The sequence below is a fragment of the Trichosurus vulpecula genome, chromosome 1 (genome assembly GCF_011100635.1).
Source record: "Trichosurus vulpecula isolate mTriVul1 chromosome 1, mTriVul1.pri, whole genome shotgun sequence".
NCBI lineage: Eukaryota > Metazoa > Chordata > Mammalia > Diprotodontia > Phalangeridae > Trichosurus > Trichosurus vulpecula.
The window spans coordinates 76,169,366-76,184,280 of record NC_050573.1 but is presented as its reverse complement, the minus strand read 5'-3'; positions in this window follow the sequence as shown (position 1 = coordinate 76,184,280).

Sequence of the window (14,915 nt, the reverse complement as noted above, 5' to 3'; positions counted from 1 at the left end):
GGAGAGAGTGATCATCAGTGACAAAGGCTTTGGAAGAATGAGATTTCAGAAAAGGCAACTAAGAGATCATTAGTAACTTTGGAGAGAGTAAATTTAATGAAGTGATAAGGTAGGAAGGGGTTAAGAAGAGAGAGGAGAGAAAGTGGAGGCACCTATTGTAATGTCTTTTTGACAAGTTTAGTTACAAAGGGCAGAAGAGATATAGGATAATAGTGGGGTTGGAAGAATCAAGTAAGGATTTGGGGGTAGGGAAGATGTGGGGTATGTTTGTAGGCAGTAGGAAATGAGCCTGTAAACAGAGAATGAAAATAAGTGCTAGAGTAGGACTGGGGGATGGCAATGTGCTAGAGGAGATGGGCTGGAATGGAATCATTTGAACAAATAGAAGGGTTAGCTTTGGTAAGGAATAAGGCCACTTCATTGTATGAAACACAGATGAAGGAGGAGAAGGTGGCAGAAGGCATGGGAGTGATGGGAGGTGAGGAAGAAGGGAGAAGAGGGAACTCATGGTGAATGACTTCATTTTTTTCCTGTAAAATGAGGCAAGGCTTTTAGCTGAGGATGTGGGGGGAAAAAGAGCCATGGGAGATTTGAGGAGGGACAAAAAGATTTAGAAGAGTCACTGTGGAAATTGGGATAGTTCTTGTTTGTCCTTCATTCCCATCATCACAGAGTGATGTCTTGAGTTGTGAGTGAATTGGATCTAAGTGAGGCAGAGTTGACCAAATTTGTTAGTTTCACTCTCTCTTCCAGAGTCATCGAAGTCCAGTGGCAAGACAAAAGTTAGGACAACTTGCAATGGCCTGGGATTCAATGGATAACATTGGCATCCTGGTTGGCTGACCAAGCTCTATGGGCTCCACAGTGCCTGATTCAGCCGCCTTCATGGCTGTTGGCACAACTTGTTCTCATCCGCCCATTCCACCGGGGAAAGTCTTCACATGCTTGGAGTAGAAATCCCCCCACTCACACTAATGGATTTGAGGCCTGTTGGTTACCCTTAAAGTTGTTTAGTCCATCTGCAGAGTCAGTTTTACTGGGGTGTGGCCACTGAGCATATTACAGCTTCTTGGAGCAACAGGTGAGAGTTGGTTGAAAGTGGATGAGCAGCCCAGAAAAGGGTTGGAAAGCCCTGACACCAGAGATACCTCCCTGAACACCCCAAAGGTCTCAGATTCTCCACTTGTCAGTGGTCAAAGGATGTGAAGTTTTTTCAAAAGAATTGCAAAATATAAAAGACCATATGAAAAGATATGCCAAAACCCTAGTAATAACAAATGCAAATTAAAACAGTTCTGAGATTTTAGCTTATATTCATGAAATTGGCAAAAAAAAAACATTTTGGAAGAGCTATAAGAAGGCAAGAATAATATATAGTTGGTGTATCTCTAAAATAGTCCAACTGTTCTGGAAAACAATTTGTCCTCCTCTCTTGAATCTCTATCATGCATTATGCTCAGCCAAACGTCATCCTTGGATCACTCCTACCATTCATCATCTTTGCTCCTTCATGTAAGCGGCTGAAGACAAGGGAGAAAATCACACAACCATTCCCACTGGGTCTACTACAAATTTGTGTTACACAACCTCAATCAGGCCCTCACTGCTGCAAGGCAAACCTACCGTATTTCCTTTATCACCGCGCTATCCCTCTCTTACCAGAAGTGCCAGTCTTCCCCAAACACCCTATACACCAATTGGGACACTAATTCATTTTTGGTGAAACTGCGAATTGATCCAACTGTTTTGAAGAGCAATCTGGAATTATGCCCGAAGAGTTATTAAACTGCCTGTAACCTTTGACCTAGCAATACCATTACTAGGTCTGTTTCCAAAAAATGATTAGGGAAAAAGGAAAAGAACCTGTATGTTCTAAAATATTTAAAGTAGCTCTCTTTGTGGTGGCAAAGAACTGGAAATTATAGGGGTGCCCATCAGTTGGGGAATGGCTGAACAGGTTGTGGTGTATGATCATGATGGAATACTCATATGCTATAAGAAACGATAAGCTTAATGATCTTAGGAAAACATGGATAGGCTTGCACAAAAAAAATGAATAGTGAAATGAGCAGAATCGAGAGAACATCGTATACAGTAACAGCAATATTATTTTAAGAACAACTTTGAGCAAATAAGTCATTTTGAGCATTATTAATACCCAAATGAACCACAAAGGACCTATGAAGAAAAACGCTATCTGCATCCAGAGAAATAACTGATAAATAGAAGTATGTATAGAATGATTTTTACATATATAAATATTTGTATCTAATGGTAGCCATCTCTGGGGCAGGGGAGGACAGTAGTGGAAGGAGGGAAGGCAAAAAGAAAAAAAAAGTTACATGACAACTTTATATTTAAAAGAAATAGCAAGTACTGTTGTAGTCCTTGCTATGGGGTTGAACCTTTCCTTCTTTTGCCTCTTCCCTGTTCCCCCACACTTACATCCAGAGAATGGAATTGAAAAGGAAGAGAGGAAATACCTGGAACAGAAAAGTACAGGAGTTTTGTGGATCATGCTGAATAATGCTCTGAAAATACAGGCTGGACTGCTTGGAGTGACCAGAACCATAGTGTTACCTGATAGTAAGGGCTACATTTGACAGGGCAATAGCCTTGGGTCCTCTGGTAATGGAGGGCAGTGTTTCTCTGGAGCAATGAGCACTGATAGAGAAGAGAGATTGACTCAGGAGGCTGGGGTCTCTATCACCTGGCAACCTGCTTGAATTCCCATTCAACAATACCAGTTCCTTTGCCTCCTTATTCAGAGATGGTGGGGAAGACACAGAGCCAGATAGTTACTAGCAGGTAAAGTGTGCACTTGGCTGATACAACTTGATGTCAGTGGCTTTATTCCTAGATGATGTTGAATAAAAAAATTAATACAGTACTCAGCATTTTAGGTACAAGTCTGCCAGAACCCATTTTTATTCATTCATCATTATTCTAAATTCAAGCATTTCTAGCTTAGATTCCTTTGTGCCCTTAGACATGTCTTTGACACAAGACATTATGAAATAACAGAAGTACTGAACAAGGAAAATGTCACAATATGATAAAAATACAATTTAAACATTCTACTTCATCTAATAGAACAAAAGTTACTTAATATTTTCGGAATGCACCTGGAGAATCTATTTAATTCCAATGGATTATAAGCAGCTAGGTGGCTTAATGTGTAGTATTCAGGAAGCCTTGAGTAACCAGTGTAAAGGGGCAGTAGCAGGTAATAAGATTGCAAAGGAGAACCTGGAAGTCATATACAAACAGTCCCAAAGATCAAAGGAGCATAATTTACAAATTGTATGATATATTAACCAAAATCTACATCCTGGCCGTATGTACTGAATCAGGGGAAGCCATCTCGGCTTTACTTGTCAAGTTTCTGTTCCTATGACATGTAAATTCCAGACAAAATCCAGACCTCCACAGCTCCAGACCAGTAGAACGTCAAAAGGGGGCTGATAACTTTGAGACAATGACTTTAAAGTTTTACTCTAACTTAGAGATAATTTGGATATGATAATGAACTAACCCCAAGATGATACAGATAGGAGTTGGTCTGTTTCCCACAAAACCCTATCAAAATTAAACCTCAAACTCCTGCCCTCTTTCCCCCTACCCGCAGCCCTCTTCCATCTCCATAGGGTCCATGCTGCTTAATGCTCCCAACTTTTATCCATGGTTATATGAATAATGTTCTTTGCCTCTCCTCCTTATCCTCTTTCCCATTCTGCTCCTCATGCTGTCTTCTGCCTCTGTACCACTTTCCAGCGCTTGTCTCTGCTTTTCTGGGCTTTTAGCCCCCATACCCTCTGTGTTTAATTAAAATGTGATTGCCACCTCGTTTTGTGCTGCCAATTGTAGTCTTTCCTGGAAAGTGCCCAAAGAACTGAGTGTGCCTGCCCCTATTTCATAATTTCATAAATTAATTATCAATTCCGTTTATTTCTTAATATTTTCAGTGGAACTAAAAAAGATTTGATATGCTTCCACATTCCTCCCTCCTTTTCTTTCTGAGCACAACTATTCCCAAGAGTAATTTATATTCATTAATTTCTAAGATCTCATTTTGTACCTTCTAATCAGTAGCAAGATACATTACTCTAATTGGTTCTTTATAAATATAGAACTTTCTATGTTCTGCTTTAATATGTGGGATGCAGCAAAACAATGAGATGACAAGAACTAGTCTGGTGTTATAACAGTGTGCCAAATAATATCATAAGGTAGAGATGGCATTACCTTGAATTAGGATATAGAAAACAATACTGTTGGCATAGACAGAACCCAGGGTTTTTATGTTTCCAGATCTTTCATTTTTAATTTGCATTGTCAAATAGTTCCACATCAGAAATTGATATGATTTTATCAGTGGAAATGATATGAAATAAGCAATTCCAAATTCTTTGCCACTAAAGACCATGGTTCCTTTTCCTCTGCACCTAAAACCTTCCATTTATATTGTCTTCCCCATTAGAAAATGAGCTCCTTGAGAGCAGGGACTGTATTACTTCTCTTTTTGTGTCTTTAGCTATGTGCTTAATAAATGTTTTATTCATTCATTTATTCATTTAATCTCTTTCTTGAGAAGTAGTCGCAAAGCTATGTAGATTAGCTGAGCTGTCTGGAATCTATATGATCCAATTTAAAAGCAATTACAACTTAAAAGTAACATTATTCTGCTAACTAGCTGGCTAGCAGATAATCTGATCTTCTTAGCCATAGTTGTGACAAAATAGGTATTAGAAACACGCATAGAGACACACACACACGTGTGTGTATATATACGTACACACATACATGTGTATATATATGTATACAAATTCTAATATAGTTATAACTCTTATCAGAAGTATACTTCGTATCTTAGTTCAATCCAGCATATCACATACTGCAAACCACATCCTCATCTCAGATTTTTGTACACCCTGCAACTAGATGGTTATAAAGGTCGGAAATTTCACTGATTGATTCATACAAATTATCTGATACTATTCAGAGACCACTTATAAATCAGTTAGACTCTCTCAGGAACTTGGCTTCCCACACCTCAGGATGGACTACTCAGTCCCACTCACAGGCTTCCTAGGGTTCCAGAGTCAGAGTCCTGGACTCCCTTCAAGGGGCCATAAGAGTGAGAAGGTGCATTATGAGAGATGCCATGGAGCTCCTCCCTCTTCCAAGGAGGGGAGTGGGAGTGTCTTCTCATACCTCTTCTTTGGATTCAGGCTTGTTCTTCACAATTTTGCGGTGTTTACTTTTGATCTATTTACATTATTGTAATCTTTGTATATGTTGTTACATTGTTATAATAATTGTATCTGTTGTTTTCTTCTCCATCAGTTCTTGTAAATCTTTCTGTGCTTCTCTGTAGTTGTTGTCTTTTTCCTTTCCTACAGCATAGTAATATTCCATCAATGTGCCACTATTTGTTTGGCCATTCCTTGTTCGATGGCAGGGGTGAGGAATCTATGGCCTCAAGACCACATGTGGCCCTCTAGACCCTCAAGTGTGGCCCTTTGACCGAATCCAAACTTCACATGTGGCCTGGAGGCCACAGGTTCTCCACTTCTGATCTATGGGCATCTACTTTTTAAATTCTTTGCTATCACAAAAAAAGTGCTACTGTAAATATTTTGTATATAAAAGAATTCTATCAGTGACCTCCTTGGGGTACAAAACTAGTAGTAGGAAATCTGGATCAAAAGTTATGGACATTTTAACAACTTTATTTGCATAATTCCAAATTGCTTTCCAAAATGGTTGTACTGATTCACAACTTAAACAACAATGTCGTTGTGTGTCTATTTTCCAACAACCCCTCCAAAATTGACTATTCCTATCTTTTGTCATCTTTGCCAATTTGCTGGATGTGATATAAAACCTCAGGATTGTTTTGGTTTGCATTTCTTTTATTATTTTTTTTGGAGGGGGGAAGACAAGGCAATTGGGGTTAAATGTCTTGCCCAAGGTTACACAGCTAGTAAGTGTCAAGTGTCTGAGGCCATATTTGAAATCAGGCCCTTCTGACTCCAGGGCTCTATTCACTGTGCTACCTAGCTGCCCCCTATTTCTTTTATTGTTAATGATTTTTCAGAGTGGTACCCAAGACCTTTTTAAAAGAGTTGCAAGGGGTCAAAATTGTTTTCATAATTATATATTTTAATTTATTATTTGGTAAATATTGATAGATACAACCCACATAAACAAAAGTTCTTTGAGGAGTCCAGTAATTTTTAAGAGTGTAAAGGAGTTCTAAGACCAAAAAAGTTTGAGAACCACTGCTGATTTGGAGCATTTTTTCATATGGTTGTTAATAGTTTGTAATTCTTCTTTTGAGAATTGTTTGTTCATCTCCTTTGATGACTTATCTGTTGAAGAATGGGTAGGAGTCACTTTGACCTTCTGGCAGGAATGCTGAAAAAAGCCAAAGCTATTCGACAGCCAGTAGAAAACGGCTACTTCCATCCACTTGGTAGGCCAGAGGATGCAGAATGTTCCTGAATATTTCAGTCCTCCAGTCTCCCAGAAGCACATCCCTAACATCTTCTATATGTGTAAGGCTGTCTTAGGTGATCTGGGCATGCACCAAGCCCCCATTACACCAGTAGGCAAACTTATCACCTATCTTCTGGAAAAATACATTTGTGGTCTCTGGGGTGAGAAGTATCAGATAAAGTCACATAACAGTATATACAGCTGTCCTAAGATAACAGTAGATTTCAAAACAAACTAGGTAATAACAGATCTCAAATTCTTAGCTAAAACGTTTCTAGTTCTTTCCAGAATGGCAGTCATCAGGAATTAATGCACAGTCTTTTGGTCTTAGAGATGGTAAGCAAACTAGATTCTACCACAAGACAAATCCTCCTTGGACTGAGAGGAGGTTACTTGCAAAGGCACCTGATCTTTTTGTCTCATACTCCATAGCTAGAGCGTTTATTTAGCTTTAATGTGCTAAGCTCCTCATTTGCCTGTCATGGAGAAGACCCAGGTTTGATTCCCCAACAAAGAGCCATGGACAGCTAGATGGCTCCAGATTTGGAGTCAGGAAGACATGAGTTCTAATCCAGCCTCAGAAATTTACTAGCTGCGTGACCCTGGGCAAGTCACTTAACTCTGTTTGCTTTAGTTTCCTCATCTGGAGAAGGAAATGGCACACCACCCCAGTATCTTTGCCAAGAAAGCCCTAAATGGGGTCACAGAGTTGGACATGACTGAACAACAACCACATGCTAAACTTTAGCACTGTGCTAAACACTGGGGTTACATATAAAAGCAAAGACAGCCCCTACTCCCAAGGGGCTTATATTCTAATGCTCATAAAGGACTGCTGGACCAGAAAGAAAAGAACAGAGAAAGTAGATGGCAGATCTGGCGGTCTGGTTCTGGGCTCAATAAAGAAGGCTCACCTCTCAGAACAGTGGAGTGCAGGTGCATTTACAGGAGTATACATAAACTCTCTATGGAAGATCTTTCAGCAGCTGCCTTGATGACTAATAGTAATCTGGCTACAAAAGTCTCAGCAGTTTCCCTTGTGTCTGCTCTGAAGTCCACTTTAGCAATAGGGTAAGCTTCATCTTGTCCTGAAAGCATGAAGATTACAACAAGAATATAATTATCGCATTTAACCATTTGAATCAAAACTTAGCTGATAACCAAAAGAAAAGACCCATCATCATGTGTGTTTTGTCTTGGTTTTGGTTTCTAAACATTATGTGCTGAGCAGTAATGTTGAACTATTAAAAAAAAATTTCAACCAATTTTTATTTGTACTACAATGATGCCAATTAGCTTCAGTTCCTCCTCGCCCCACCTTCTGCTCAGGTAAGGAAGGTGTAAGGGAAAAAAGCACTGCCATAGGCACAAATGAGCTGTTCTTATAGGAGTCTTAGAGACTGGCTAGAGAAGAAATAAGAGAAAGTCACACTTGTTCTGTCTGAGGATGTAAAGAAAAAATACTTCAGATCCTGGCTATAGAGTCAGCTCAGACCACTTTCTTATTGCTCTTTTTTTAAACTCTAAGTTCTATGCTTTTATTATTTCTCAGTTGCAGTTGCCCTTTGGTAAAACATTGTTTAAAATAGCAATAAATAAAAATCAACATTTAAACCTCATATAAAACTTTTTTGCTTACTTGAACCAGTTTCCATTACCTGTTCTCTAGTCTCCCCGCCTCTGAGAGGGAGCTTTCTCAGTACTTCACATACAGGAATTTCTCATATTAATGAGAAGGGGGCCAGGGAGCAGGCTGCAGCCAATTGCCTGGGGCTATACTAGACCCTATTACAAACACACATTGCTACAAATTTAATAATCCTGGATTGACTCTTTGACAAATAGGAAATATACACATTTGAGTACTTAAGATAAAAACTTCTAGTAAGTAATACCTTCAGTTCATTAATCAATCACAGTATTCAAACTAAAGAGAATCTAACCTAATGTCATAAATGCATCACATTCTAGGCATGATTCCAAAAATTATCAGAACCTCTATACAATAGCTTCCAAAATTCTAATGCAAAAAGCTTATAAAACTAATAAAAAGTAATCTCATGAATTTAAAACCTAAACACAAAACAAAGCTTGTTGCCAATCTAATAATATTAACAGAGTTGAATGCATCTCCAAATCATCTAGATGAAAAATTAAAAAGAAACAACAATAACAAGAAAAACCTTTCCATTCATCTACCAGTTTTGACATTCTATCCTGGTCACATTAAAAAATAGGAATTTAATCTTATTAAATGTTACAAAGGTATGGCACCAGCAGCTACTCTCCAGAGCATATCTTAATAATAACTTTTAACTCCCTGGAAAGGGAAGAAGCATTATTGTTCACAGCTTTACATGGATGGTATTCTCATAGTCTCCTGATAATCAGTGAGCTCTGAAAACTAACTTGAACTTGACCATTTGGGGCAGTCCTGGATTTGTCTTTCCCTGCCTTTTGTAGTAAGCCCATACTAGAGATGCCAATGGGTCAGCAAAAAAAAAAAAGAGAGAGAGAGAGAGATCTTTTGTGTTGCCCCCTGATTAAAATGATGTAAATGAAGAGCTCACTAAAAGGAAGTAGAAAATTTTTTATAGTTAGATTACTACATATGTCTTTATTTTTTTAATTTAAAAAAATTTATTTTTAGTGTTTAACATTCAATTCCATAAAATTTTGAGTTCTAAATTTTTCTCCCTCTCCTTTCCCTCCTCCCTCCCCAAGATGGCATGCAATCTGATATAGACATATACATTTGTGTTAAACATTTTCACATTAGTCAAGAAGAATTAGAACCAATAGGAGAAACCACGAGAAAGAACAAACAAAGAAAAAGAGCAAATAGTATGCTTCGATCTGCATTCAGACTCCATAGTTCTTTTTCTGGATGTGGATAGTATTTTTCACCATGAGTCTTTTGGAGTTGTCCTAGATCCTTGAATTGCTGAGAAGAGCTAAATCTATCAAAGTTAGTCATCATACAATGTTGCTATTATTGTGTATAATGTCCTCTTGGTTCTGTTCACTTCATCATCAGTTCATGTAAGTCTTTTCAGGTTTTTCAGGTTTTTCCACCTGCTCATCATTTTCTTATGGAATAATAGTATTCCATTACATTCATATGTCACAACTTGTTCAGCCATTCCTTAATTGATGGGCACCCCCTCAACTTCTGATTCTTCCTACCACAAAAAAGCTGCTGTAAATATTTTTGTATATGTGGGTCCTTTTTCCCATTTTTATGATCTCTTTTGGATACAGACCTAGAAGTGGTATTGCTGGGTCAAAGGGTATGCACGTTTTTATAGCCCTTTTGACATAGTTCCAAATTGCTCTCCAGAATGGTTGGATCAGTTCACCACTCCACCAATGCATGTGTTCCAATTTTCCCACATCTTCTCCAACATTTATCATTAAGAAGTAAAAAAAAATTTCAGTTACGAAAAAAGCATCTTCCTATCATGGGAGAAAAGTAAGGAAACTACTAGGACAGAGAATTTCATATATATTTGTCAAATGTGATCACTACACTGGATAAATTTGCTTAATTATTACTTTTTATCATAAGAAAGAATTCAATCCGGAGGAGGGAAAGTGTTCTGCTCCTCCCCCCTGCCTTGAAATGAGCATGATGTAAGGGCAAAATTCATCAGTAAAAAGTATCTTTGAAAGGGAGTGGAGGGAGGAGGTGGATCTCACAGAAAGAACAGAGCTGAGCATTGAAATAAGAACTAACCATAGAAAATGGCCTCTTTGAGGAACCCCTGTGCACCTGAGCAGCCCCAGAGGGAATCTCTCAGCCTCAGATGGCAGCTGGGGTAAGGTGGTAGCAAGATAGCAAAAGATGACCCTATTTTGGTGGAATTATACCTGTAACCATCCCTCCATAGATGCTTTCACTAGAATTGATGCTGCACATGTCCTGGTCAAAAGATCAGCCAAGTATCATCCCCCAATTGATAAATGGTCAAAGGATATGAATAGGCAGTTTTCAGAGGAAGAAATCAAAGCTATCTATAGTCATATGAAAAAACGCTCTAAATCACTATTGATTAGAGAGATGCACATCAAAACAACTCTGAGGTACCACATCATACCTATTAGATTGGCTAACATGACAAAACAAGGAAATGATAAATGCTGAAGATGTGGGAAAGTTGGAACACTAATTCATTGTTGGTGGAGCTGTGAGCTGATCCAACCAATCTGGAGAGCAATTTGGAACTATGTCCTAAGGGCTCTAAAAATGTGCATACCCTTTGACCCAGCAATACTGCTTCTAGGGCTGTATCCCAAAGAGATCATAAAAATGGGGAAAGGACCCACATGTGCAAAAATATTTATAGCAGCTCTCTTTGTGGTGGCCAAGAACTGGAAATTGAGGGGATGCCCATCAGTTGGAGAATGGCTGAACAAGTTGTGGTATATGAATGTAATGGAATACTATTGTGCTATAAGAAATGATGATTAGGCAGACTTCAGAAAAACCTGAAAAGACTTGTGTGAACTGATGCTGAGTGAAGTGAGCGGAACCAGGAGAACATTGTACACAGTAACAGCCACACACACACACACACACACACACACATCTCTGCCTCTGTCTTTTGAATTTGAACTTATCAGGAGTGATCCCTTTGTAGTCTCTTTGTCTAGCCCCAGCCCTAACCCAGATGTCCTTTGAGCTTTGTTCTTGAGGGCCTTTCCCTCTTTATTCTTGAAGAATCTTGCCCTTTAGAGTCTCAGAACATCCAATCTTACATATTTTCTTCCTTCTGGATTTTTTGAAATGTAATATCCTAAAAGTCTAGAGGGCACCACAGATGCCCAGTGCTCTTCTCCTTGGGTCTCACAAAACTCAAGGCTGCTGGGGTCACTTCCTCCCATCATCACTACCCACTTCCTCCTCCTTGGTCACAATCTCGTGCAGCATAGCAGTTCCCTCTCATTAGTTCTACCTCCTAAAAGATGGAATGCTCAGCAAAACAACTCAAGGACTTGCCAGAGTTTCTGCTTTTTGCTTTGTGTATTCACAGCTAAGCTTCTGTGGACTTTCTGTGGAAAACTAGGGGAGGAAGATTAATCTGGCAGCAATAGGAAGGGTTGATTGAAAGCAGAGAGAATGAAAGCTGGGAAGACCAGTTAGGAAGCTACTGCAAAAAAATCGGACAGGTGGGAATGAGGGCTGGTCCCAGGGTTAGCAATGGAAATCGAGAGGAAGGGATGGATAGTCATTGTGATAAATAATAGCTGACATTTATAGAGAACTTTAAAGTTTGCCAAGCATTTTTGTCAGTCAACAAACAGTTATTAGGTGTTTATTATGTGCCAGGCACTGTGCTAAGCACTGAGAATACAAATACAAGCAAAAAAGAAATAGTCCTCAACCTCAAGGAGCTTATATTCTTTTTTAAAATTATTTTTATTTTGTTAAACATCTCCCAATTACATGCAACAAGTTTTTTTTTTAAATTTTGAATTCCAATTTGAATTGAATTTGAAAAAATTTGAATTCCAAATTCTCTTCTCCCCTCCCACCCTGCCCCACTTCTTGAGAAGGGTTAAAGTTCAGCCCAAGCCCTGTCTCTTCAGATTGCATCTATGAGGGATGTTGTAGAGAGCGCATTTAAGGTTAGTTTTTGATCCCATGAGATAGGAAAGAAGATGAGGACAGGAATAGCATTCAGAGTCTAGACCCATCAGAAGTGGTCACCTAATCTGTATGGACCCACAAAAAAACTAAAAAAAGAGGAACATGATAAAAAGGTCTGAGTCATGATGGTGGTGGGTATGATCGGGAGAAGAGGCAGAGATTAAGGAGGTAGATAGGACCATAGTGTTTTACACTCATTTCTGTCCTAAGTAGTAGAAAAGAAGACCACTAGACCTTTCTCTACAGGCTTCCCACGACATGGCAACATGGCCAAACCTAGTTCAGGGGGTTAGATCTAGCCAGGCTGAGGCCCCTATCATTAGAATTTGGAGACAGCATGGGGCAGTTTACAGAAAATTGTACTGGGACTCAGGTTCCACGTTCCAGCTCTGGGTACGCTACAAAGTCCTCTGTCCTGGTCTCTTCATGACAGACCTCTGAGCCTTAGCTTCTCTGCTTGTAACATGAGGGTAAGAACATTGGGAAGTTGCAAGGTTCTAGAGAGAGACAATGAGAATGAAAGCAAGGGAAGGGAGAAGGGAATAAGCAGTGGTATAGCACCGACTTTGGGCCAGGCACTGTGCTAAGCACTTTTACAAATACTATCTTACTTGATCCTCATAGCCCTGCAAAGTGGGTGCTAGTATGATATGCACTTGAAGAAGCAGAGACAAATAGAAGTTAAGTGATATGCCCAAGACCACTCAGCCAAGACACTTACTAAAGTGTCTACGATGGGATTTGAACAGAGGTCTTCCTCACTCCAGGCCCAGCTCTCTATCCGCTTTGCCACAGGGCTGTGTGGATATCTGATATTATCAGGTGATCAAGACCCCCTCTGTAGCCCAAGACCCTGAGGCTCAGTGAATCGCTGATTCCCTCCATGAGCATACTACCTGTCCTACCTAGCTGGTCAATCACATTTCTGGTTAAGAAAGAACTAGATTCCCCCATTAAGCCATCGGCTGGGAAAGGTCAAGGGACAAGCTAATGGACCCCTTCACTGGGATCTAGAACACCTAAGTTCTAATTCTAGCCTTTCTTAGCCCTTCCTTTCTTCCCAAAGGTATTGATTGGGTGGAGAGGAAAAAGTACAGATAACCAGACTTTCTTCCTTCTCTATAATGGAAAGACTGTAGTTCAGTATGTGGCCATAAGGGGTCAGCAACAGACAGTCCAGAGAAGAGAATGAACATATTCTGGGGCTCTTAGAATCACCTTCTCTCTTTTGCTGGGGACCCATGGAGCAGGTTGAGTTTCAATTAAATTCAACAAATGTTTACTAGGTGCCTGTCACAGGCTAGACTCTGGAGACCTGAAGATGAAACAAGAAATCCTACTTTCAAAGAACCTAGAACCTACTAGAGAAACTGTTATGGAGGATTTTTCTTACAATCTTTACGGGAAAGTAGTCAAAGAAATAACCAAATAGTGACTCCTCTTGGATTTTAACCCCAAACTGTATTTTAGTGTATTGTGACCTTTTCCTTATTCAAGATTCCTATGAATATTGTCTCAAATAATCTTGGGGTAGATATATGTTGGGGGAAGGGGAGGCTGGGGGAACTGTGCTAATTTAGACACATGTCTCCCCCCGCCCAAGCCTGGATGTAGAATACTAATAAATAAAATCACTTTGGTAACTGAGTGGAAGGTAGATTGTAGTGGGGAGAGATGAGTCAGAGAGACCAACTAGTAGACTATCACAGTAGTCTGGGTATGAGATGATTAAAGCCTGTACCAGGGTGATGGCAGTGTGAGTGGAGACAGCCCCCATGTGTAAGAGGGGTGCAAGATTTTGTTGCCATGTAGGTTATATTTGTCCATATGGATCTGTCTAGAGGTGGTTGGAAGGGAGACAAGAATAGATATCTTCTCTTCCCATCCTTCTCTAAGAGAGACTTTGGTTGCTGCCAGGAGGAAAAGTAGGAGCTTAAGATCATAGGCTGGCCACTGTGGTCTCCTCAGAGAGAGGAGGTACTGGGCTGGAATTATTTCTACCTGCTCCCTTAAATATTATTAGTCTAGAGGATGTAATTTTTAGGTTCAAGCTAAACTCCTGATAACCATTAACAAGAAAGGAGGTCTCCAAACTCTGTATCCAAAGCTTAACTCCCTTCTGACCAAATGGTAGCTCCACAATGAACATACATCACAAAGAGCAAAAACAATCTATTATCTTAATTGACAGTAAAACAGAATCAGAGAAAGTATACATAGGAGAATATAGACCTGACAATACAAAGTGAATGGGCTCTCCCTTTGGAAGTAGGGTAATAGTTTGTCCAAATGAGATTCCCAGATCTCACCTAATGGAAAGTTTCCTGAAGTCTTTTGCCTTCCATCTTTCCCAATATCAGGGTGTTTTTCAATGAGTCCCATCTTCTCATTACGTGGCCAAAGTATTTAAGCTTCAGCTTCCTATTTGACCTTTCAGTGAGTAGCCTGAGTTAATTTCTTTAAGCATTGACTGATTTGACCTCCTTGCTGTCCAGGGGACTCTCAAAAGTCTTCTCCAGCACCCCAGTTCAAAAGCATTGATTCGGTGACACTCAGTTTTCCTTATAGTCCAACTCTCACAAATTTACATAGCTACTGGAAAAACCATAACTTTGACTATACAGACCTTTGTTGGCAAAGTGATGTCTCCGCTTTTTAATATGCTGTCCAGATTAGCCATAGCTTTCCTTCCAAGGAGAAAGAGTCTTTTCATTTCATGTGTGCAGTTGCCACCTGCAGTGATCTTTGAGTACAAGTATATAAA